Source organism: Protopterus annectens, chromosome 11.part0, assembly GCF_019279795.1.
Source record: "Protopterus annectens isolate FY-2018-M chromosome 11.part0, PAN1.0, whole genome shotgun sequence".
NCBI classification, from domain to species: Eukaryota; Metazoa; Chordata; order Ceratodontiformes; family Protopteridae; genus Protopterus; species Protopterus annectens.
In genome coordinates, this window is record NC_056745.1 from 59,111,026 (window position 1) to 59,130,224 (window position 19,199).

Here is a 19,199-nt window from a genome sequence, read left to right on the forward strand (position 1 = left end):
CAATCTTCTCGGCGCCCTGTCTCTGAATGAAAGGCGCCAAAACAATAGAGAGAGAGAGGGAAGGGTGAGCGCCCTCCCACTTTTATAGCTTCAGATTGGCTGGGAGGCTTCAAAAGGTTTAAAAAAAAATAAAAATGTCTGCTGTCGTGCGCGGAACTTAATTTAGCAGTTCAGTTAAGAGAGGGGGTTAAGGTCATGTGTATGCGTGTGGCCGTTCGGTTTAAAAAGAAGGTAAGTGAATGTTTGTGTTTGTTAACTTAAACTGTTCACTTCTGTATGCAAGAGAAAGTGTGTGTGTGTGTGTGTGTGTGTGTGTGTGTGTGTGTGTGTGTGTGTGTGTGTGTGTGTGTGTGTGTGTGGTGAAATTACTCGTTTTGTTTGTATGAGAGATAAAGTGTGTGTTACTGTGTGAGACAGCATGTGTGTGATAGTATGTGTGTGTATATGAGAGAGAAAGTGTGCGTCTGTGTTTTGTTCAACTAACACTGTTACATACGTCCTTCTTCACCGTGTCCTTCTACCTCTGAAATGTTAAGTGGAAGTCCTGAGGACTGTGTACAGGTCTTGGTGCACGAAGCACACACTTTCTACAGCTATTTCATTTTCCATATGTAACTATCGCCTTTGCTTCAGACTGCCATACGCAGTCTATCAGAGCTGCCCTTTTTTTTTTTTTTTTTTTTTTTTGTTCTTCAGTTTGAGTAAAGAGGTTGAACCAGCTATGCCTCTGATATCTATCTATCTATAAATATGGATTTATCTAGATATAGATAAGATATACAGATTGATAAATATATAGAGATGAGTATATAGACATATTTAAAATATTTCTTTTTTCTTTTTGGCCTTGCACTGATTCTTGATTATCGCTATCACTAAATGATGGGAGACACTGGAGTCATAGTTTATATTCTTCAAAATGGGCATGCTAATGCAAAAAATGTGTAAGCAACTAGATAAATAGAAGTTAAAATGCATCCCTGAGTCTGGATCTTTTTGCTCTTCTCCCATAGTATGTTTGGCTTTGTTCCTGATTCATGTGGTAAAAGATTGAGAACTGTGTTTTTATATTCTAAAAATGTTGCAGTGGATCTAAAGACATTAATGATCCATAGTAAAATGGGCTCTGATAATCAGCTAACTCCAGTGGGTACTCAACCTGCCATGGGAGTAAACTAATATACTATTTGAAGCTTGTAAAAAAAGTCTACCTCTTTGTGACACTGTCTGTGCGCTACTCCTGACATCTTTCTTAAGCTACTCTCTCCTTTCCCATTTTTAAATGCAGCGCTTTAAAAAATGCTCTTTCCCCATTGTGGCTTTTTTGTGTTCTTCGTGAAATGCATGTTAACACAAATCCTTTTATTCTATCAACTTTAAAGTGCAATATTTAAAATATATCCCTATTTTTTGGCCACTGCATCCACATTATGTTAGGCTTTGTCCAGATTTCTTGCACTAAGAGGTTGAGAGGTATGCATACCTCTCAGCTGTTCAGATTTGTGCCTCATATTTTTGGCCTATTCCTCATACAAGTTGTGGTTTTCTGACAAATCACTGAGGATTTAAATAACTAAATGTCATACATTTGAATTTCAACATTCATTTCCTTCAGAAAATGTATGCAAAGACAAATGTTGTTATTCTAGCAACTTTCTAAGCCTCTAAGAGCAATATTTATAATCTGTCCCTGTTTGGGCCCCCCCCCCATTATTTTAGGCTTTGTTCAGATTTCTTGTGCTAATATTTTGAGAGGTATGGAGGCATGGTATGTAATAATCTAGTTGCTGATTATTTGGTGCATTTTACAGGGGATAGGGGTTCTGCATTTCTTAGTGTGCCCTCCTTTGTATAAGATGCCTAGTAACTTGTGTGTCAGGCTCTCAATCATTCTCTATTGCAATATTACCAATGTATCTTTTTCTTTAATGTAACATAGGCAATTAATTCTTTAAGGGCAGCAAGCACTGAGTTTGTAGATGAGACACTGAAATGTAAAGTTGTTAGGCAGCAACAGCCTTTTATTAGTTACAAATCTCTAATATAGAATTATTCGGATGAATTTTACTTCAGCAGAGATTGTGCTTATTGACTGATACTCATGGATTGTAAAGACAAAAGTTTGTGTGGCCTTTTATGATTAAAATGTTCTGAAATGGGCAGTTTTGTCATTATTGGGTCATACATTTCATTTCACTGCTTACTGGAAAAATGTTCAACACTACAACTTTAAAACATAGACTAAGAGGTGGTGCTTTATTATACAAGGAATATAGTTTAATACAATCAGGAAGGTGAATCAAATAACACATACATGTATGCATGGCCATAAGAATGTGTTTAAGGAGCCTGTAGTTTGAAAAGAGCCTAAATGTAAACTTAATTCTCCACTGGCCAGATGCATTTTATTTGAATGCGGGTTTTAATGCTGTTTCAATGAATGTGAGTTTCAAGGGCAGAGATGTTTTATTTCTCATGCTAAATCTGTTTTCATTGTGAGACTATATTGTTTTGTTTAGCAAATGGCTATCGGTGTTTCTGCTATTTTATTTCAATATCTATAATCATTGTAAAAGTAAATAAGAAAACAGTATGCACACCAGTAGGTTTGAACAGTATTCATGGTTACTGGGGAGAAATAGCCAAGTAATGGAACACTGGTATGAGGGGGCTGCTCTGGGGGGCCCAATGTATTACTCTGCCTATGGCCTCCTTTGACCATGATCCAGTGCTGTTAATTAAAGTATGAGAATAAATTACATGGCCCCTTAAAATCTGAAAAAGAAACACTCCGTGGTGGCGGCACCTTCTACTTTTAGGAGGGCCATGCGTGCTTCACATGCACGCATGCCGACAGGAGTAGTGGGTCTTGAAAAATTACCATTTTCAAAAGTGGGTCTCTGTCCAGTGAATACACCACCTATCCAGAGTGCTGACAGAAATGTGAGTTTGAGTTTCATTTTCAGGGAATTAAGAATTTCAGTGCATTTTCAAGGGAATCAAGAGTTTCAGTTCATTTTCATGGAATTGTGAGCTTAAAAGGAAGAAAGGTTACTACTGCTCATGCTAAGTCTGTTTTCAATGTGCAACTAGCTGTTTTTTGTTTATCAAATGGCACACTGTGTTGTAGAATCTGAAAGCAGTGTTAGTAGTATCACTGCCTTTGCAGAAGGCTGTGGGTTCTACTCCCACACCATGTAGATGGAGTGCTGATATTGCAGTACCCATATGATTGCTGATTATTTGGTGCATTATAAGGGGGAAAGGGGTTCTACATTCCTGAGTATGTCCTCCATTGTATGGGATGCCTAGTAACTATGAACTTGTTGGTTTGTTAGTCATTTCCTATTGCAATATAACAACGTATACAGGCAATTAATTCTTCAAGGGCTGCAGGCAGTGATTTTGTAGATAAAACATTTTGATGTAAAGTTGTTTGCCAGTAGCAACCTATTCATTAGTTACAGATTTCTTCTCTGTAGAATTATTCAGATGATTTTACTTCTGCAGAGAGTGTGCATATAAAGTGATATTGGTGGATTGTAATGACAGAAGTCTTGAATGGCCTTTTATGGTTGAAATTTTCTGAAATGGGTAGTTATTGGTTCATGCATTTTGTTTCATTGCTTATTAAAAGAATGCTTAAAACTACAAATTTAAAACCCATTTTAACAAGTGGTGCTGTATTATACAATGAATATAATTTAATACAATCAGGAAGGTGAATCAAAAAACAAATATGTGTATTCAATGCCCTAAAAAGTGTGTGCAAGTAGTCTGTTTTGAAAATATCCCAAAGGAAAACTTAATTCTCCACTGGCCAGATGCATTTCTATGAATGTGTTTTTTCATGCTGTTTCAATGAATGTGAGTTTCAAGGGCAGAGAAGTTTACTGCTTGTGTTAAGTCTGTTTTCATTGTGAGACTGCATTGTTTGTTTAGCAAATGGCTATCTGTGTTTGTGCTATTTTATTTCAATGTTTGTAATCATTGTAGAAGTAAATAAGAAAACAGTATGCACACTGACAGGTTTGAACAGTGTTTATGGTAACTGAGGAGAAATAGCCAAGTAATGTAACACTTGAGTGGCTGTGGAGGGGGCTGCTGCTGGGGGGGGTAGGGGATTGCTGCAGAAGAGACTGTTCTGGGGGGGTAGTCTATTAACCTGCCTAGGACCCTATTTGACCATGATCCAGCTCAGGTATTTAAAGTAGGACACATGTACACAAAGGTAGTTGTAGTTTAACTACATTACAAGGTATCTTTTTCTACTTATGCATTTAAATGATTTATGAAAATGACTGGAGTGGCTTTCTTGGGGAGTGACCTACCTGTGGGTGTGGCTCAAATAGGGGTGTTTCATTAGTATGTTGTGGGTGGGGCTTAAGGGGCGCCGGAGCACTACTTCACCTAAGGTGCCGTTTCAGCTAAGGCCGGCCCTGCATGCAACTATAGATGCTTAGAGAAACTTATTTAAGTAGCACATGATATTGCCATAATATCAACTCCAGACTGATCATAAAACTCATTGCAGCTTCATGACTAGGACATTTCATTCCCCAATCTCAGACCTAGTACTCTGAACCCAGGAAAAAAACCTTTCTTAACATTATTTTTAGTTTTATTCTGAGAAGTATTTTCTTTAGATAATTCTGTCTTACAAATGATAGTGAAATGACCCAGCCTTTTGCATCTTTTACACTATCTGGTTCATGCTACACACCGCTCTGACTCTGCGTGATAATGGTTACACCTTGCGTGTGTATGCTTACTTTGTCAATGCTATGCATAATTTTAAAATTGCAATTTTCTCTCACAGAGATTATTTGCCAAATTTAAGTTAGGATATTGCTTTTGTACTAATTCTGCCTTTCTGGCAACTAGTATGGATTTTTTCTAAAGGTAGATTCTCTTCAAGATGTATTTTTTGATCACTTCAGTATCAGTTGATCCAATAACAATTATATCTTCGATTTGTTCATCTTTCTTTTCTTTAAATCCACAATACTCCATTCTTAGAAGTATCTTACAAGAGCTTCAATATATTCATCCTTGGCTTGTGTACATCTGTGGAAGTATCCTCATTCATTGATATTTCTTTTTGTCATGACCTTGCTAACTTTTGCCTCATATTTAGCACTGTAGTATCCTCAGAATTCCAAGGAGCTGCATATGTCTCCATTTCTTTACCTTACAAATATAAAAATAATTTACCTGAACTTCCTCTATTTTTTCATCTAATTTGGTTACCAGTCTAGACTGTGTACACCTTTATCTCCAGGAAGACTAGCCAAATGTTTTTTTTTTTTTTTTTTTTTTTTTGAAGTAATTTTAGGAGGGTTGAACTTTGTCATTTTTAGTAAAACGTTTAGTTTTCTAGAGCTGCACAGTTTAAAATATGTAAAGCAAAAACGTTGTGAGTTAAAATTAGTTCATTACTGTAAACAGCTTTCTCTGAGCTTGGTTCACATATCTCATCTCATTGACAGGGTTTTCTAACTGAAATGATGCTTTCATTTTTAATTTGTAAAGAAAATCCTGATTCCTTGTCACATTGCCCTCCTGTGGTTATCTAGTGATGTCAGTAAGTAGTGTCACTGATGCCACATTACACCAACATTTTTATCAAACAGTTAAGTTTAGTTTTGTAAAAAAATAGTTACTCAGTGTAAATCATGTTGAGAGTTTAGTCATTAAGAACACACAAGCACTAGCCTCTGGATGCAATATATTGTGAGATACATACATTCATATAATGGAAATGTTATAAAACAGTCTTAAAGTGGTGATGTTTATATTACATATTTCACTGTATCTGCGAAGGGTGGCAACTCTGCTTTTTTATTATCACAGTTTTAATAGCAAGTGGGGATGCTGTCGGCAAATCCACACATACAGTATGGATGAATTAAATTACTAAAGAAATAGCTCTTCTTATGTATTGCCCAGGTAGAATCACAAAGCTGGAATAATTGCAATCAATTAACCATTATTTCAACAACCTTCTTGTATGTGTTCTATATTCCAGCATTTGTCTCTGACAGTAAATCAACTAAGTCTACAAAACTAGGGTAGGATTGGTGAGATTGCTTTTAATAACATTTATACTTCACAGTAAAGCACGTGGAAAAGTATCAATGACTTGATAGCCTTTTGAAATTGCAGACAATTTGAACTTGGTCACTACAAAGCAAAATGATGCATTTTTCTCCACTGTCTCTAGTGTGCAAAAAGACAGGAACCAAAGTGGTTGAAATTTCTTAAAATTGCAACAAATTAGGAGGAAAAAAATCCAATAGCCTTTTTAAACCTGCCCTACAGTTTTCATCGACTGCAGTCAAAATAAGATATGGTGCTTATTCCTCTCTCCAAATTGCACTGAACGCAGCACTATTTAGGATATTCACAAATTCATCCTAAATGTGGGCATACTCTTAATCAATTTTACCTGGCCTCTTTCTTTCTCTTTTTACTATGACTTGACTAAAGGTTAATATTCTTATGATATCAATTTCTAAGTTTTAAAGTCATGTTGTAATGCAACTCAATACAGCTGAACTAAAAAAAAAAACCCTGCATTTTGTTATGGTAATAGTACAGAGTGGTTTGTCTGAAAAGCTTTTATTAAAGACTTTTAAAGGCTTTCTGACATGGAGAGACAGAGCAAAAATTGGATTTCTGAATATGACTAAGAATTGTTTTGGCCTCAAAGGTGGATAATGGCTTTGCAGAACATTTGAGTGCTTCGCTGTATGAATAAGACCTGTTGCAGTGGGAATTCTTGCCCTTTGCTTATGCCCAATTCAACATTAGCTGGCTTTGGAGAGGATATCTGTTGATGTATAGTACAGGACTGCTTGTTCAACTAATGGACTCCATGATGCATACTGTTTAGGCAGTGCTTGATTTCATAGCCGTATCTCCCGTTTTAGACATTTAAAATCTTGTTTAATAATTTAAAATTTCAGAAGCATTGGTGCCAGAAGATTATAAATGCTGGCTGATGCAGAAGTCCAGAATGGCACTTAAATGGATCAAAAGGAACATTTCATCAAAACGTTTTTACATGGCGACAAGACAAAATAAACTAATTTATGATCCAGGATTATTGTAACATAAAGAATGATTTTCTTGGGAGTTATAGCTCATACAAACAAACATCATAAGCTATACTACAGTATAATTTGTTCACAAGCTGAACTGTATCACTGAACAAGATAAATACCCATCTGAATTAAGCAGCTTTTCATAAATAATATAAAATGCAACAATCGTTAGATATGCTACCAAAGACCTGTAAGTGACAGTAGAATATTAATGGAGGATGATTCAAATGCAGTCTGATTAATGATATGTAAAAATCCATTAGTCAACATGTCATTTTCCAGTGCCTGAATAAACCCTAAGGGTTAGAAGTTGGTGCAATGGTTAAGGTATTTACCTCACAGGCAAGAAGTACAGGGTTTGAGTCTTACTAAGGAAATTTGTCCAGGCTTAAAAGGGTCCACACAGGTAGGTAATCTAGTATTTTTTCCTATAGTAGGCTAAAAAAGTTAGAGACAAGGTAGTAGTTATTTAGGTTGTATATATGCACCTTAAAGTATTATGGAAGGTATTAATGACAAATAATTCATGGCACAAAAAAGTCCATTACTGTGAATCAGTGCTCAGAGTGATTTTCTACTCCAGAGCACATACACAAACACCTTCCCAAATTATGGCAGTACTGCTTATTAATACAATCCCACTTCCATTTGCTTAGTTGGTTAAATTGGATGGAAAAGGCACACAAATACTATAGAAACAGTGACAACTGCAGGGAACATACATAAAAATATACCGTTTAAGGCTTGTTATATTTCAACAAAATGAACTGGGCAATTTATTATAAATATGAAACCATGCCAGCATGAATTGCTTTTGTTGAACTATAGAAAACAAAATGTTAAAGCAAAGTCTACTGAAACACATAAAAGGCTTATAGTCTGATAGTTATTTCAAATTTAGATTATATGATCCTGTTTTTATTTAATCTCATGTAAGAAAAAGGTATGAAAATATAATCCACAGGACTTTAAGTATTTACATTAAGTTCTTGAGTTGGCAGCGTGCCCACTTCTGTGTCAATTTCTGTGATACTTTGCTAACAGTACCTGAATATCACGCTAACATTATACATTACCGAGAGCTTAGAGCATATCACCCCAAGTTTGTGCCCAATCAGCTTACAAACTGAGATAATAGAGATGCTTTGCCTACCTTTCCCTGAAGAACCAGCATGAATTATTCTTGTTGCTTGCCTGTCTGTATATTTCCAAAACTGAGATATCCACATGCCCAGTACTGACATTGTCTCTCTCTTAGACTCCCAGCTCGGCTTAACTCAGGCATGACTACAACGGTCCACTCCTACCTTCCAGACTTACAGTGAAAATTAAATCCAGGAGACATAGCTCATAGGATCATAGGATCATAGGAAATTACTAGGCTATTGACTCTGAGGCCCTTACAAGCCTAGCCAAGAATTTAGCCCATGTTCCAACAAGTCAGCATCCTATGCCACTGTCCAGCAGGGACACAGATGGAATCCCAGGGGTGTATTTTCTGTTCCCCATCCAGTTATCCAGGTTGCACTTAAAAAGGGTTAATGAGGTACTCTACTTGACATGGAGAGGGAGCCTATTCCACAAAAAGGGGAGTCTCTGGGACACAAATCTGTCCACCAACAGCTTCTATGGATGTCACAGACCAGATTGAGGTCACACGTGTGTGTTACTTGAGTGAAGCTTAACTTGCAGATATGCAGCAGTACCATCAGGGCGGGGTCTGCGATTGCTTTGTATGCAAGACAGAGGTCACCTCTGCGCAGTCTGTAAGAGACTGAGTAGAGACACAGGGCCTTTAACTTATCTGTGTAGGGTAGATGTTTGAGGCCCTTGATTCTCCTGGTGAGGAACCTCTGTGGTCTCTCCAGCTGCTGCATGTGCTTTGTGAGGTACATGCCGAAAAGGGCATTGCACTCAAAAATGAGTCTTATAAGGCGAAACATACTGGGATGTTATGACCACCTTGTACCTGGATGAGATACTCTTACTAATGAAGTGGGCTATGTCGAAAAAGCTTTCCGTACAACAGAGGCAATATGGTGGTCAAAAGTCAGTTTGCTATCAACCTGGGTTCCCAAGTTCCTCATGACTGATTGCGTGCTTAGGACCTTATTATCAATGTGATAATTTGTGGGGATGTCATTCTCCCAAAAAGGGATGATGATAAATTTTTTGACATTTAGGTTGAGGCAATGTTTCTGGCACCAGTCATTTATTTGGGTGAGATCCTCTTGGAGGATGTCCACATCACTAGAAGAATTGATGACAGCACCCAGCTTGCAGGCATCTGCAAACTTGGTTAGCCATATCCCACTGATTTTGGCCTGCAACTCAGAAAAGTATATCCCAAACCGCAGTTGCCCCAAAACCATTCCCTGGGGTGCACTACTCCTTATGGGTCTACTGCTTGAGGTGGCCTCCCCTTTTTTGACTAGGTCAGTTCTGTCAGTGAGCCAGTTTGCTACCCATCTGGTAACATGGATTTATGCATGGTTGAGAGAGTTTATCTATTATGCCTGAGTGGGGAATAGTGTCAAAGGCTTTGGTCAGGTCAAGGTAGGCGGTGTGCATCATCTTCCCCTTGTCCATGGCTTTGGTGTTTGTCTCAAAGAAGTCAACCAAATTTAGCATGACCTCCCCTTGACAAAACCAAACTGTGTGGGATAAAGTGTCTGGAGCTTGCCAATGTCCTTATTAATGAGGTCCATGATAATCTGCTCCATGAAAAGGTAGAAGACAGGAAGTGAGTAGGGAAGATAATAATATATGAGTGCAGATTTTCCCAACTGATTTTTCTATAGCTTATGTAATTTTGAATAAATATTATGGTTAGATTCATCTGGAAAGTAAAAGGAAAACTGGGTTTTGTAAGTCTGATCCCCAAAACACATTCTGAAGCTCAGGATTAATTTTGCTATTTCTAAATATCTGTATTTCCTACAAGCCTGCAGCTAGAACTTTGTTTAATCTATAACATTTTCTTCTTGGCATGCTAATATTCCCTCATTTTAATGTATTTCTTATTCTTACTAGTTGTAAGTATTTGTTTACCTACATTTGTTATGTGCCATTAGGCATGGGTTGAGCCTTTAAAGCATTGCATACAGCTTGGGGCTTAGCCAGGTTAGCAAATAAAATAAGTAAATAACACGTATTGCAGCATAATAATACAGTGGCAAGATTTGCTGCCTCACAGATCCAAGACACAAGGTTCTGTCCTGACTGAAGGTTGCTATTTTGTGTCATTTTTCATATATTTTTTGTCCTTCTGGATTTCCTTTTTCGCCACCTCCCAGACCAAGTGCTGCTTAGGCTGATGGTGTGTGAATTTGTGAGCATGTGTGCCTTGCTGTGGACTTGTGTATCATCCAGTCACTACCTGCCCTATGCTGCCAAGATAGAATCCACATCACCCCAGACATGATTTGAATGCCTGCTTCTAAAGCACAGATTTGATAACATTTCGGACCAAAGTGGTGTTCTGTAAAGTCTAACATGTTGCTTAGGAAAGCAGACTTAATGCAGAGCTGCTGGTTTATGCTAATTGTGACTTATTTAATTAATTCACTGCATCCAAGTGCCACCTCCAGGTATATCTGCAGTTACCTCCTATTGACACCTTTAGGCGTCAAATATTGCTTGTACATATTTGCATCAATAATTCAAAAACCATGCTATGTACAAGGTTTTAAAAGACTTCATCTTAAAGTTTACACAATGGCAAGCTCAACTGCAGCAGTATTTGACCTTTGTCTAGTTAGTGCAGGTAAAGAGATATTAACTGTTTTTGTTATATTCATTTATATACATATCATTTTCATGTTTTCCCAAATATCTCAACAATCAAGTAACAGAGACAGAACTCCTTAGCCTCACATGAAAGCTCTCAGCTAGATGAATAAAATGCTGCTGACAGCATGTGTGTAACTTGAGTGGTTGCTGAAATACTGTTTACAAAATATTACAAACATAATAGTGTGTTTACTGTGACTTATAAAATTTAGTTTAAAACCTAGGACCTAAGGAATACTACCACTACAAAAATAGTTTATGCTGATGAGTTTGCCATTAATACTTCTTTCATAACCCCTATGGTTCCAGAGATATGAACATTTGTTTGGAATGTGATGGCATAGTTTGATTCTGTCAAAAGGTTGAGGCTCCACCCATTGGAAGTTACAGTGCAAACTTCCTGAGCTCCATTGGAATGAATGAGTTAAAATGGGACAGACAATATCAGCATGCATTGAGCACCATATTAGTACACTTACCAGCAAAGATTATTGTGTTTCTAATGGAAAAGAGAGCATATAGGGCCCACTGTATCCAGTTTATGAAACGGATAAATATTATGATTGATGGTATCTACTCTGATTCTAGCTCCTAAATGCCAGAAAACTGCATATAAACACTCATCACTAGTTTGATAAACTGTAGCAACATAAAATGGGAAACTAGGATTCTCCAGATTCTAAAGCCCAATAAAGTATATTTAATTAATTCAGTCCCAGCTCAGGCTACAAGAACAATGGAAAGATGTATATTTTGTAACACAGTCACAGGGTTTGAGTCTTGCTTAGGAACTATGGCTAGGCTTAAAAGAGTCCACATGGCCAGCTAGCCTAGTATTTTCATATCGTAGGCTAAAAAAAGTTAGAGACAGGGTGGTAGTTATATAGGTTGTGCATGAGGACCTTAAAGTATCATGGGAGGTATTACCAACAAAGAATTTATGGCACAAAAAAGTCCATTACTGTGAGTCAGTGCTCAGAGTTATAATGTACCTTGATAATATAATAGCAGTACTACATAAATGTAGTATGGAGGGTTATAACTATAGTGATTTGTTTAAGGGAATATAGAAAAGTCCTATTTTGAAATTAAGTTTAGCTCTAGGTTCAGTATTTATTGGGATACTGATATGTGTACTGAATGGGTGTCTATTACATCACTGAATGCAGTATTTAGTGAATGCTTATTAGTCAAATACTAATAAGTGAAAACAGTAAATAGTGAACATTCTTTTAAGCAAAACATTTCATTGGGATAAAAACCAGCTGGCCAACTCAGCAAACCACAGAAAAACATCACCAAACAAACCTCATCATAGTGAGGGGGCTACACACCTCACACCCCCAATGTGGGGGGGCTGTGCCTCCCATACCCCCCCTAAGTAAATATACCAATTCCAAGATTGCACTACAGTAGGGAAGAGGGCAGATCCCTGATGATGGCTGACCAGTTGTTTTCCCAACAAAACGTTTCGCTTAAACAAACCTTCACTATTTAGTGTTTTCGCTTATTAGTGTTTAATATGATATAGACCTGTACCAAATACCACTGATCTGGAGTGTTGTGTGAGTAAAGTTAGACTTTAGTTGTGTTTGTTTATGTGAACACCAATAAAGTATGCTCCCTGACTGCATTGTTAATGTTAGGAAGAGAATGGTCGAATGTGCCACTCTGTTTAGACAGAAGTTATTCAATAGCTTGGTGGTTATAGAATTATAATAGTAGTTACAGATTTTGGAAGGATTTTAACTCTTATCACAGAATACCATCTGTGTAAATGTAAAGTATTAGGACAGAATTACTGTGAGCTAAAGACTGATAAGTTTAGGACTCAATGTTTTCAGAAAAAAATCATTAAGTGAAGAAAAAATATTGAAATGCCAGTAGGAACTGTATCTAGAGAGCTTTACTACAGCTGGATTTATTATCATGTAAATATTTTATAAGGAGTGGCTTAAAAAAATTGTGTGTCATGATTGACAGAAGTACAAGCCAAATTACTTGGTTGGAAGTTGATAAAAGTAGTGGGTGACATCTGGGCCCCACTCTGCTTTTTATCAGGATCACTTAACACTCATTCATAAAATACAGAGATAAACCTTTCTTATAATTGAATCTGCACTAGGAAGTAGGTTTGCAGAAAAAAAGACTAGCCTGTATTAAGTAATGTAAGACAGGTCATACATATACAACATAGTTTATCATAAGCAGCAAATTAAAACATGTGGTTACAGAGCATTTTTAACAGCCTTCCTAACTGCTTCTATGTGGTTTTATCTGTAATGATAGAAGATGACCCCGAACAGCAGCAGAATTACAATGTTTTTATAGTCACTTGCAGCAATTGTCTTTTTGAAAAAAAAGGGCCACAAGAGAAGTATTCAACATACATCTGGGGTCTTTTAAATAATATACCTTGATCATACCATTGTTTTATTTATTCATATTCTTCGCCTGATTTCTTTTATAATTTTAATATTTTATGACTCGTTGAGAAAGAGAGAGAGAGAGAGAGAGAGAGAGAGAGAGCGAGACAGAGAGACTATGGACAATTTCTATTCAGATATCCAAAATTAACTTGCTTAATTTCTTCTGCTACTTACAGTACTTCCATGAATAAAATGCATGAAATTATTAAAAATACTTGACATATTCTCATGGTTGCACACATTTAAAAACAATTGTGGGTTAACAAGTGGGAATTTGATTTTAAGTCATAATAGTTAGAAACAACAGTTATGTTACAAAAATGATACCAGGCCAAATAAATCCATTAAATATAGTTAAGAAGGGGTTGTACTCAAATTATAGGTGTAATGCATATAAATATATTACAATATATATATATATTAGAATATTAAGTGAGTGGTAGATTATACATAAATAATAATTATGCTGAGTATGGTATACCACAAGCAGTCTAACTATTTGTGACAAGAAAGAGTCATATGATAAAACAGTCTTCTGACTATTGCAGATAAATTACTCAATAGGCTTCTCAAAGAATAAAGATTCATATACAAAAACATTCTTCTCACACATCATATTGAAATCCAAAACAGCCAATCACAATTAACACAATGAGTATGATTTCAAAATACAATGTTAATATTATCATTAAACCTGGAAAAGAAGTGTCAGCTAAAAATATCTACCACTTCAATTAATTTTATTCTAAAATATTATTCATATCACAATCTCCAACAGCCAAGTCTATATTATCCAAAACAGAAAAGAGATGTAATTCAAACTGGAAACATATCTGAAAAGTGCACTGTCATCATTTTTGTTTTCCTATTATTAATCTGTTCATAATTTCTTGTTTAATCTTCCAATAGTCTTAGTGATATAAAACAATGGCATTCTATGTGCATAACAATGTAAGCAAACCTTGAACTGTTGCAGCCTCCATAGTTCTTATCTTCACTATGAACCCTCCTTGCATCAAACTAACTGCTATTGGCCTAATGTAAAGTGGAACTCCAGCAACTAAACAAAGTGAAATACCTAAGCCACTCAGCTGTGTGCTCTTTGTAGCATAGGTTAAATAATTTAAACAGCTGTAGTACTTTATAATGCTTAACTAAACTTCTGGACTGAACTTAATATAGAATGTCATTGGCTGTTGCTGGCTGGACAATGGCTATTTCATGCATTGCCGAACCCTACTTTCTACTCTTCTTCCCCTTCAGTCATCATTTTTACTATATTTGTAAGTTTTAGCTTGTTAAAGAAACAATATATAACTTTCAGTCTTCTTCATATTGTTATCTTAGGCCATGTATCTTTAATTCCCTCAGGACTGATATTTCTGCATTTTGACCTTCTCTGGCCATAGAGTAGAACAGCTGAGTGTTTCTGTAGCTTCCTTCCTCTCAGTTTGGTTTTGGCTCACTTTGTACTCAGCCCCTATTTCCCATCCACCCCCACTGCCACCACAAATTAGCTCCACCCCTTCTACAACTCCTCCTTCCACTCTCTGACTACCATCTAGGCATCTCATTTTCCTTCACCCACCATTTAGACATATACTCTACCTACCATCATATTACCATCATATTACCTCTATTCTTCTTCATCGCTTAACTGCTACCTCCTATCTCAAATATTATCCTCTTAGCCTTACTATATTTCTCGCCCTTGTCAGCAAATATTACATCCTATCACATTAATTTAAATCTCTGCTTTCTCCTTTATCCACCAACCTCCCTGAAATCTACCACCACAATCATTTTGCCACCATTAAACCTAGTCATTTCAACAATCACCCTGGTAACCTGTTTAAAATAAAAAATATTCAATATCCAACTTAAATATCCACCACTTAAATAAAATAAAAGTTCAACTCTAGAAAATCCACTCTATATGTCTTCTTCCTCTCTAAACTAATATTGTATGTTGATATACACCCTATTCCTGGCCCAACAGAGTCCCCAACCAAAAAAATCCCTAGTCATATCATTCAGCAACACCTCCCCCCCTACACACACACACACACACACACACACACACACACACACACACACACACACACACACACACACACACACACACACTGGATTAATCAACTAAACATTGTTTCTATGAATTTGTATGTTATATTCAAAAAATTACTGAATTACAGGTTTGTATTTCCTATCACTCCCCAGACATACTAATCATCTCTGAAACTTGACTTAAACTGCACATTCCTGACTGTTAAATTCTTCCCCTGACATTAATATTATAAGGGTTAACTGTCCGTTTAAAAAAGCAGGTGGAACAGCCCTTGTCTACAACTACTCACTTGACATTATACCATATACAACAGTGCCTAAATTCCTTGATGCAGAATACTTATCTCTTTCTTTGAATTAAAGAATCACTAAAAAAATCTGTATCACTGTCCTCTATATTACCCTCAGAAGAAAAAACAGAAACCCTTGAAAACATTTATTCTGGCTAGCACAAACCTTTCCTAATAATAAAAATATAGTAGGTGATGTTAATATTCACTGGCAGATTTTGGCTTCTAAATTCCCATACTCCAGCATTAATCTCTTTGACCTAACTCAGCTTATCAATACCTACATGATAAAATAACACCACAAATACAAAACCTGCCATTGTATGACACCAACAAATATAGCTCCTCTAGCACTCTTTTTGACTTCTTTAGTGATCTCCTCCCCAGCTATACTCAGAATCTATTCTAGTCAACCCAAACAACATAAATACAAACTTACCAGCAACCACTTTAACTCAACCCACAATCTCTTTTATCAGTTTTGCACTCTACCAACTGGCCTCTGTTAAAACACCTTCCATTAGACAATGCCTTCTCCACCTTCAGTACAAAGTTTCTAGCTATTCTGAACAGCCTTGCTCCCACTAGGAACAAAAGAACACAACCCAAACACACCCCATGGCTATCACATAATCATAGAATGATTATGCATAAAAGAGACAAAGCCTAGAAATCCTGGCTTGTCAAAAAAATGCCTCAACTTCAGCAAAAATATGGAGAACTAAGAAATATACTAAAAAAAACTTAATCTTGACAAAAAGTATTACTATAACAATCTCAAAAAAAAAAAAACAAACATAACATAGGTAGCATCCTGCCATCACCCAGAATGACACCACAGTACAAGGACAAAATGATCGACTTTAACAATTGGCTAAGGTTCTGGTGTCATTCTAAGGGAATCCAGTATCTATCTGCCAGGGATGACATGATCAACAGACCACCCTGCTTTGCCAGAGATGGCCTGCACCTGTTGCCCTTTGGATTCTGGATACTGGCAAAGGCTCTTGCCACCCCTATAGTGCATTTTTTAGGCAAGGTTCAAATTACAAATTCACCACCGTAACAGGTACAAGCAAGCAAAATCTGAGGGTAATGCTACTCAATGCTAGAAGTCTAAACTTCAAAATGCACTCACTTGAGGCACTCCTTAAAATGGAGAACATTGACATCTGTGCAGTGACAGAGACCTGGTTCAAAGTTCCAGAGAGCACCCCTGCATTACCAGGCTATAATTCATACCACACCTTTCGGCCACCAAACCCAGACTGAAACACTAAAGGTGAAGGCGTGTCCATATTCATTAAGGATATCCACACCTCCAAGCTAGTTGCTCAGCATAATGAATCCGAGATTTTCCAAGTTCAACTAACTCTGGGCAAAACCGCAATCCAGATTGTAGCTTGCTATAGACCCCCCACCATGCCCCAGGATTCCCACTCCTCTTTTCTTGATACACTGGAAAATATTAAGGTGCAACCCAACACTCTAATAATGGGTGATTTCAACTACCCTACCATTAACTGGGAAAACTACTCATGTACCAACTCTTTTGCTCAACGTTTTCTGGAAATTATCAATTCCAATGCCTTGGATCAACTTATCCACATCCCCAACAGGGGCAGTAATATCCTAGACCTGGTCATCACCAACATGGGTGACTGGTGTTCCACACCAGAGTTCAGCTCCTCGTTGGTCAGCTAATCACCCTAGACATCCACATCCCGCTCCCACTCCCCATTAGGAAAACAACCGTAAAAAATTTCTCCAAAGCCAACTTCATGCTTCTTAAGACAGAAGTGGCAAACTTCATGACACCCATGCAGATGGACAATAGAGGTACAACTGCTGAATCCTACACAAATGCACTTTATAAGCACTTACATGAGTGCATGGATTGTGCTATCCCTAACAGAACCAAGATGCTATCCTCCAAAAAAAGCTAGCCAATCTGGTGGTCTTCTGCCATAAACAAACTCTGCAACAGAAGAAAGAAACTGTTGCAAAAAATAATAAAATCCCACGATTGGAGGAACTCCCTGGTCAGCCTCAGTAAGAAGCTGATATCCCTCATAAAATCCTCCAAAGTTAGTTATGAAAAGAAAATTGTCACTGATTCTAAGGACAACCACAAAGCATTCCATAGCTATGTCAAAACTTTCAATGGCAACACTCAGATCTGCTCTGAGTTACAGCACAATAACACTAAATATACAGAACAAACCGATATTGCCAACATCCTGGCAGATAGGTTCAGTGCTAAATTTACCCTCCTCTCACCCCCTAAAGGGCCCATCTTTATACCAGAAGAATGCAAAGTTCCTGTAATCATGGCTGCACAGGTAAAAAACTCACTCTCCAAAGCCAAGAACGCAGCATCCATGGGACCTGACAACATCCCAGGCTGCCTTCTACATGAACTACAGAATGAACTGGCTCCCCACCTAAGTACCATGTTCAATCATAGCCTCACCTCAGGCTTTGCACCCATTGAATGGCGCACCGTGACAGTTATCCCACTCCACAAAGGGGGGGGGCAGAACAGACCCCGGGAACTACCATCCCATTAGCCTGATGAGCCTCGTCTGCAAGGCCATGGAACGTATCATCATGGAACTCATAAACAAAGACAATGGGGATCTCCAAACTCTGGACCCCACACAGTTTGGGTTTGTAAAAGGCAGATCATGTCTCCTAAACCTGATAGACTTCTTTGAAGTAGTCACCAAAGCCATAGATGAGGGTAAGGTGGTTCACACAGCCTATCTAGATCTTGCCAAAGCATTTGACACCATCCCCCATTCTGGAATTATAGATAAACTCACTAAACTAGGTATAAATCCCTATGTCACAAGATGGGTTGCCAACTGGCTTACTGACAGAACCTACACCGTGAAAGTAGCAGACTCCAAATCAGACTTCAGACCAGTGACAAGTGGAGTACCATAGGGTTCAGTCCTGGGTCCTCTCCTGTTTGGTATCTACTTCTCTGAAGTACAGACTAACACAGAAGGTCTTTGGCTAACTAAATTCACAGATGACTGCAAACTAGGAGACATAATCGAAACTCCTAACGATGTGGACATCCTACAAAAGGGCCTCACTGAGACAGATGCCTGATGTCAAAGACATGGTCTCAAGCTCAATGCGAAAAAGTGCATTGTCATCCCCTTTGGTAAAAACTCTGTACCCATGAACTACCACATAGCCGGTAGTCTACTTAACACTAAAAGTGTGATAAGAGACCTTGGGACACAGGTGGACAGTAGTCTCTCCTTTGATAATCACATCGCCACAGTGGTCAGGAAATCCTTCTATGTGGCACACTTCATCACAAAAGGTTTCTCATCCAGAAAAAAAGAGGTCCTTGTTCCCCTGTACTCATCACTCATTAGACCCATTATAGACTACAATGCCCCTTTTGGTATGTACCTCACAAGACATCTACAACAACTGGAAAGGCCACAAAAATACCTCACAAAGAGGATTACTGGCCTCAAACAGATGCCTTACGG